Genomic DNA, 8906 nt, shown 5'->3' with positions numbered 1-8906 from the left:
AACTGCGTTTGAGTTTCAACTAGCTTCGTCATCATATCTTCTAAATTTGGCTTTTTATCATCGGTTTGTTGTGGTGGCTTGTTTTGAAAATTAGGTCTTTCCTGATTGTAAGTATTATTGGATACTTGTTGATTGCTAGGACCTTGTTGGTTGTTGTATGGAATATTTCGGTTATAATTCTGGTTTTGATTGTAAATCGGTCTTGGCGGTTGATAATTATTCTGATAATTATTTCCAGGCCTTTGGTTTATGTATGAAATATTCTCTCTTTGTTCCATTGTTAATTCAATACTGAGACAATCTTTTGTCAAATGTGGTCCTCCACACTGCTCACAACTAATTCGTATTGAGTGAATATCTTTAGTCATCTTTTCCATTCGTCTCTCCACAGCATCTATCTTTGCAGAAATGGAATCTAAGTCATGGCTAGAATCGGCTCTAGCTGCTTTAGATGATCTAACGATATCTTTTTCTTGGTGCCACTCATGTGAGTGGGAAGCAGTGTTATCAATTATTTTGTAAGCATCAGTTTCGGTTTTCTTCATAATAGAACCACCAGCTGCTATATCTATGTCTTTCCTTGTAGTGATGTCGCATCCTTGGTAGAATATTTGTACTATTTGACAGGTGTCTAAACCATGTTGCGGACATCCTCTTAATAACTTTCCATATCTAGTCCATGCCTCATATAGAGTTTCATTTGGCTTCTGTGTGAACGCAACAATTTCTGCTTGAAGTCTTACGGCTTTAGATGCAGGAAAGAATTGCTTAAGAAATTTGTCAACTAAAACGTCCCATGTATCGATCGCCCCTTCAGGTAACGATTCCAACCAATCTTTGGCTTCTCCCTTTAAAGTCCAGGGAAATAACATGAGATATATCTGTTCATCCTCCACTTCTCGGATTTTAAATAGTGTGCAAATCCTATTAAAGGTACGTAGATGTTCATTTGGATCTTCCTTCGGCGCACCACTAAATTGGCATTGATTAGTCACCATGTGTAGAATTTGTCCTTTGATTTCATAATCTGGCGCATTAATGTCTGGATGAGTAATTGCGTGACCTTGGCCAGTGCGTTTAGCTCTCATTCGGTCTTCCATACTTAAAGGTTCCAGATTCTCCATAATTGAATTTGTTGAATCGGTATCACTAGATGATTCTGATTTAATGGTTCGTTCCTCAACAATCTCTGTTTGAATGATTGGTGGTTCCGGAGGAAAGTTTAGTGGTTCAGGATCTACGAATCGTTCCTGAATATTCTCCGGATTCTCAATTGTGAGGTCGGGTTCAAAAAATGGATTATCAAAAATTTGAACTAAAGTACTTGGTCGACTGGATGACAATTCTAAAGAAAAATCAACGGCAGTAATATTTGCTAAATGTCTTGATCTAGTTACAGGTGGTGAACGTACAAAAGGTGGTGATCGTCTTGCTCGGTGCATTCACTGAATATCCTATTAGTTTTTAAAAGGAAAGAAAAATTATAATAAGTTATCCAATCAATAGACTTTTCTGATTTTGCCCACGTTTCGAATAGCCAAAAGATGCAGCAGAGGGGCAGGATTCGTTTGGTCTCAATATAATTGAGGACTGTTTGGCTCCAATAACCCGGTCCACGTACAAATCCAACTATTACTACGAACCAGAAAATTTTTATGTCTATCAATTTAACCACTTAAAATAAATTTTCGTAATTTTAAGAAATTTAGATAAGAAGTAGAATAAAAATCTATGTCCTAAAAACTAGAATAGCGAGAAATAAGAAAGAAAAAGAGCTCGTCGAAAAAGGTCGAAAAAGAAAAATGGTTGAAAAATAAAAGGTGACGGAAAAATAAAAGAAACTTATAAAAATTAAAAATACTTGACTAACCTAACCTTATTACTACAACTAACTTAAAATTATAATCGCAAATTGAGATAACTAATTGGAATGATAATTGGTACATAGTAAAAGGTGTCTAAAAATATTAAAGCTTACAGGAAAAACTATATCCCAAATGGAAATAACTTAAAAAGAAACTAAAACTTAAAAAGGCGTCGCAAAATTCTAAAGCACCTAAATCTTAGTCTAAATAAAAAGCACTTAAGGAATTCTACGGCAAAGCCTAAAAATCTAGGAGTAAAAATAACTATGGCAAAAACTAAGTTTAAAACTAAATATGAGCTAAATATACAAATATTACGCTAAAACGATTAAAAAGGGACAAAATATAAAAGTATACAAAAAGTTGTAAAAAGTACAATTTTTATAAAAATATTATTTTTATATTAATTATTTAATAAAACTACTAATTTTGTAATTTAATTAAACTAATTTACTAAATAAAACAAATTAAATAAAAAGTAAAACTTAAAATAAAACTAATTATAATAATAATAATAATTAGGGTTAATAATAATTATAATTAATAATAATCCGTAATAAATGCAGTTTAGGGTTTCTGTCGGTGTCAGAGAAACTCCGCGAGTCGCGGTTCTCAAAGCTGCAAACCCCGCGAGTCGCGGGGTTCCAGTTTTCAACTCTGGAACAGGAAATTTACGCGTTTTTTTTTTATGTTTTCTAATTTTCTGTTTTAATATAAATAAAAGATATTTAAATAAAACTTATATTTTTATAAACTAAAATAAAAATAAAGAAACTTATAAAACTTTTAACAAACTCTTAAAAATATATAAATTTTTGTTTTTCTTTTTATATTTTTGAATATTTAAAACGTATTTTTATAAAAACAAATTTTAATAAAAGTAAACTAAAAATCTTTTTTTTTTTTTATGTAGCGTTGCGCTTCCGGTTTTTAAGAGAGTCCCCGGCAGCGGCGCCAAAAATAACTTGATGTTTTAGCAGAGTGGTATAAAAAACTAATAAATTTTAGAAGAAAATACTATTAAATACGATACATTTTTACACAAGATATTTATTTATTTAGAGAATGGATATACTTAAACCTTGCTACAACACTTATAGGCAGTGTACCTAATCGTACAGTAGTGTAGTTTTTAGTAAGTCCGGTTCGTTCCACAGGGAATCTTTTTAAACAAAGCTTAACGCTATATTAGTTTACTTTTATAAAAATACAAATATATATATAAGTAATATTATTATTATAAAGGGGGATTTTTACCGTTTAATGACCAGTTTGTCGATTTTAAAACTTTAGTCGCAGTTAAAACCAAATTTAAAATAATAAAAATAAATACAAGACTTAAATTAAAGCGTAAAGTAAATAACGATAATGAAATTGCGAATAATAAAAGTGCGATAAAATAAACTTGCGATAATTAAAAAGTACGATAATTAAAAGTGCAATTAAATAAAATAACAATAAAAATGCGATAATTAGAAGTGCAATTAAATATAAAATAAAGGAAATTAAATATGAAATAAAAGAATTATGCTTATTTAAACTTCTGTAATCATGATGTTTGACGTGTTGATTTTAGTTTTATGCCCATGGGTTAATTGTCCTTTGTCCTGGATTATTTAATATGTCCGTCTGGTTTTTGTCCATAACAGTCCATCAGTCATAAATATAAAGTGCGAGTGTCCTCGTCAAATTATTCTTATACCCGAAGTTAAATATTCCAACTAATTGGGGACTTAAACTGTAACAAGATTTTAATACTTTGTTTAATAATTACACCAGGATGTCGACTGAGTGTAACCCAAGGTTTTAATATTTTGTTATCAATTATACCAAGTGTCCTTGTACATAATTTCACCCCTGTTTTAATTATTCAAGTGGCTATTAATCCATTCCCGTGTCCGATTTAATGAACGATTATTCGTACATATAAATACCCCGCCCATCGTGTCCGATCGAGTGTATATGGTAATTTATAGGGACGCCCAATTGTAAATCTTTATATTAACATTAACAAACTATCATTTAGTTAAACAAATATAAAGCCCATTAATAGCCCATAGTCTAATTTCCACAAGTGTCGTTCTTTTGTCCAAACCCCAATTATGGTACAAAGCCCAATTACCCAATTTTAGTAATTAGCCCAACATCATGATTACTTCGGATTAAATAAGCATAATAATAACTTAGCTACGAGACATTAATATAAAAAGGTTGAACATAACTTACAATGATTAAAAATAGCGTAGCGTTACACGGACAGAATTTCGACTTACACCCTTACAACATTCGCTAACATACCCTTATTATTAGAATTATAATTAAAATTAAAATATTAATTATAAATATATATATATATATTTTACGTATATTGAGAGAGAGATATATATGATATATTTTTACGATCAGAATGCGCGAGCTTTATAGGGAGATTCTGAAATTGGGGTTCCGCGACTCGCGGCCATTTTGGCCTTCAAACTCCGCGAGTCGCGGAGTTTACTTTTACAGCTCACACAAGCTTGGCTCTTTGTTTACCGACGGTTTAAATATAAATATAATATATTAAATAATTATAAGAATTATTTAAATATTATATTATATTTATGTGCATAGTTGACTTGTAATTTTTAGTTCGTTGCGTCGAGCGTTGAGAGTTGACTCTGGTCTCGGTTCCGGATTTTCGAACGTCCTTGCGTACAATTTAATATCTTGTACTTTGCGTTTTGAATCTTGTACTCTTGTAATTTCGAGACGTTTCTTATCAATAATTGGAACCTCTTTGATTGTCTTTTGTACTTTTGAGCTTTTTGGTCGTTTGCGTCTTCAATTCGTCGAATCTGTCTTTTGTCTTCACCTTTTATTATTTAAACGAATATCACTTGTAAATAGAACAATTGCAACTAAAAGCTTGTCTTTCTTGAGGAATAATGCTATGAAATATATGTTCGTTTTTAGCATTATCAATTACAATCTGCGTTCAAACCTTTCATGATTCTTGAAAAACACCTCAATAGAGAGGATGAGTCAACCGCACTTCATCGATGAAAGAAAAGATTTATGCATATAGTTATGCACCTGAAAACACTCAGAACCTGAGCAAATGTTTAACATGTATCTATGCTAGCTCCTTTGACATTATTATTATCGAAAATAACTTTACAATTCCTTTCCAAATTAGCAAATTTTGTCACAGCTCCAGCAAGTCAACTTCTACTTTTCGTCCGAAACAATCTTATTATAACCTAGATATATATATGCGTGCTCTTTTATTGTTACCGGGGAACCTTTTATATTTCACCATATTACCATCAGCGTTTAATCATCTAAAAACACAATTCTCCTGAAACCACCTCGGATTGATAAACGATGATTCAGATATCGTAGCATTAAATGCAGAGGAAACAGAAAAATCGTAGATGGTCTAAACGGCCAAAAGTTTGATGATAAAGAAGGGAGTGTTAGGAACGCTCGATAGAAAATTTGGTACTGAAAAACAGATTGAGCAAACCATGAAGGAGACCAAGGACAAATACAAGGACCAAGCCCTGTATTTAAAGAATCCTGATGATACTGTTTCTGATAAAATCTTCAGTGAATACTTTGTTCCGTAATTGTTCAAAATCATTGTGAATGAATTCCTTCATCACAATTTGAGTGTAGAATTATAAGATATTATCGTATCTTTCATTATAAATATCCTCAATATTTCTGAAGATATCTTCATAAATATTCTCGTCTGATATTAATTATCTCTCTGCGCTATCTGTGATATATCATAAAAGGAAACTGTTTTAGTTTCTATATTCTGTAAGCCTTCGAATTTAAATTATGAATGTTTTTGAAGTAGTGTTGGAAATTGAAGCATGAGTTAGTATAATATAATGACACTTGATCAACGTGATTATATTATAGTAAGTCATGCTGAGTTTCTTATGGAACGTGATGATTCACAGATTATAATGTCATCATGTGCCATGCTACATGATTCTTACATTCTACCTAATCTCTAAGCAAATCGAGAACATATTTTCCTGATAATTCTATCTTTCTCTTAAATTCTGGCAATTTAACCAATCAAGATCTTGCTAATACAATTTCTCTCTTAGAACGCTAATCATGTTCATTCGAAACTTCATACCTACGAATTCTGGACCATTATTCGCTTGACGTAAAGTTGGAAAGAGAAAACAAAGGAATGGAACTCCAGAATATAAAGGAAACAAAAGGGGTGGATTCATAGTGAAAAATATCCGATAGAGCAATCAAAATAGATCATCGTATTTAACCAAAGAGGATCCTAATTTCCTTAATTACCGAAGAACCAAGTCTTATTATGAAGATTTTCTCTAAATCCCTTGAATTCCGGAAATCAACCTATCTATGTCAAAAGTCAAGACAAATCTTTAATTTCCTCATTTCACTATTTTGTGATAGCTTCATTCGTACTCTTCGAATAATCGAATTATTTTATCCTTATTACTCAATGGTAATAAAACTCTATTTATCAACTCAAATTCATCATGAAAACATTCTTATTGTTACTTATGAAGACCTCGATCAAATTTCGGGGACAAAATTTCTTTAACGGGTAGGTACTGTGACGACCCAAAAATTTCCAACCAAATTTAAACTTGATCTTTATATTTGATCTCGACACGATAAGCAAGGTCTATAATGTTGAAATCTCAAAAACTTTAAACCGTGTTTATGTATTCATTTATCTTTGTCTATTCCCAACGATTCACGAACGATTGTATGTAAACTAATATGTAAATATATATATATATATAAATATAAATATAAGTGTATATACAATATTTTAAATTAATAAAGTACACTTCAATCATTTGAATTAAAATGTAAAATAGTAAATAGAATAATTAAGTTAGTATCATATGAATATATATAAATATATATATGATAATATTATAAATCTATATATATGATTTCTATAAATAATCATCATTATATTGTAAGGTAAAAATCCTAAACATTCAATATATATATATATATATATATATATATATATATATATATATATATATATATATATATATATATATATACATATGTAATATGTAATTAGTAAATATCACGTGATTAATAAACTGCAACATTAATATATTTAACTACAAGTTAAAATATAATGTTATATTAATAGTATCATATTTATTTTCATTATTAATATTAGTATTAATATTAATGTTAATATTAGTATATTATTATTTGATATTATATATAAAATTGATACATCAAATTTGTTATATCCTTATAATTAGTAATAAAACTATAATTTTTAAGTTGTTATTATTATTATTATTATTATTATTATTATTATTATTATTATTATTATTATTATTATTATTATTTCTAAAAACTATCATCTTTATTTAAAATTATTATTATCATTTTATTCTATTATTTTTACCATTATTCTTATTGTTATTAGTATTATTGGATTTGATATTATTATTAATTATTAATTATTAATAGTATTATATTTATTATTAATGTAATTATAAAATATTAATATTAATATTATAACAAATAGTATTATAATTAGTGTTATGAATAATATTATTATTACTATTTTTATAGTTAATATCATTATTATTATTATCTAATATTATTATAAGTATTATTAAAATAATTATTATTAGTTTTTTGATTATTTCTAATATTATTAAATGTATTATTATTAATATACTTATATTTATTATTAATATTAAATATAAATTATATATATAAAAATATAGATATAAACGCTTATAGTACCTGATATATATATATATATATATATATATATATATATATATATATCATTTTCTATCTGATTGGAATAATAATAAGATTTCTTTTTAACTTTATTCCTTTTCCTAGTTACCCGTGACTATCTGTCCATTCTCCCTTTCTGTTATAGATCGATTGGGTAGGTTTAGGAGAGGAATAATCGACTCCTTTCAGCAATCACTCAAATACACACTTTAATTCATATACTGAAATTATAAAGAAACTCAAACAGAAGAAAAAAAACGTTCGTTCCATGCTCGAAAAAAGGTGAGAATCAAAATCATATTTTTCGTTTCAATCTTAAAAATGTAAAAATGCATAAATGTTCTAAATCATGACATGAATCTTTCTGTAAATTTCCAAATCGTAATTTGTAAAATCGAACTTGAATTTTGGAGTCAAAGCTTTTAAATTTAAAAGTCAAATTTATGTTCTTGAACGAATTCGAAATTCCTGTTATGAGTTAAGTTAAATTGATAATTCCAATAGTTTCCAGTAAAGATTCACAAACTATTTCATGAAGAATTCATAAGCTAAAACAGTCTAGAATCTATAATCAACAATTGAGTTTTTATTTTATATTTTTTTACGCGAAAAGCTTACAACATATGTTCTGTTATAATTTTTTCCCCCATAAATCATACACTCCCATCTAGTTGTCTAACTCAATTTTAAAATCTAAACTAAATTGGAAATCCGTCATCTTTGATTCTTACCCTGGTCGACTGGTACTTAGTGAAGAAGAACAAGGAAAAAGGAAACATATTAATCGGGTTACATATATTTATTTGGGATGGATATCAGAAAAATAGAAGGTAGGCGAGTGGTTTGGGTGTGTTCCGGGGTAGCGAGAGGTTGCGGGTTCAATCCCTGCTCATGCAACTCTTTTTAGAAAAAGCTTGTGAGGTAGTTTTCAATACTAAAATTTTTATTATTATTATTATTATTATTATTATTATTATTATTATTATTATTATTATTATTATTATTATTATTGATATTATCATTTTTATTATTATGATTATTAATGTTATGTTACTATTATTATTAATAATTGTTATTATTATAAGTATTATTATTATTATTATTATTATTATTATTATTATTATTATTATTATTATTATTATTATTATTATTAGTATTATTATTATCATGATTATCATTACTAGTATTATTAATATTATTATGATTAATATTATTAGTACTATAGTTATTATCATTATTATTATCATTGTTGTAAGTATTATAACTAAT

This window comes from Rutidosis leptorrhynchoides, chromosome 3 (genome assembly GCF_046630445.1).
Source record: "Rutidosis leptorrhynchoides isolate AG116_Rl617_1_P2 chromosome 3, CSIRO_AGI_Rlap_v1, whole genome shotgun sequence".
Taxonomy (NCBI): domain Eukaryota; kingdom Viridiplantae; phylum Streptophyta; class Magnoliopsida; order Asterales; family Asteraceae; genus Rutidosis; species Rutidosis leptorrhynchoides.
Note: the sequence above shows the minus strand (reverse complement) of the source record.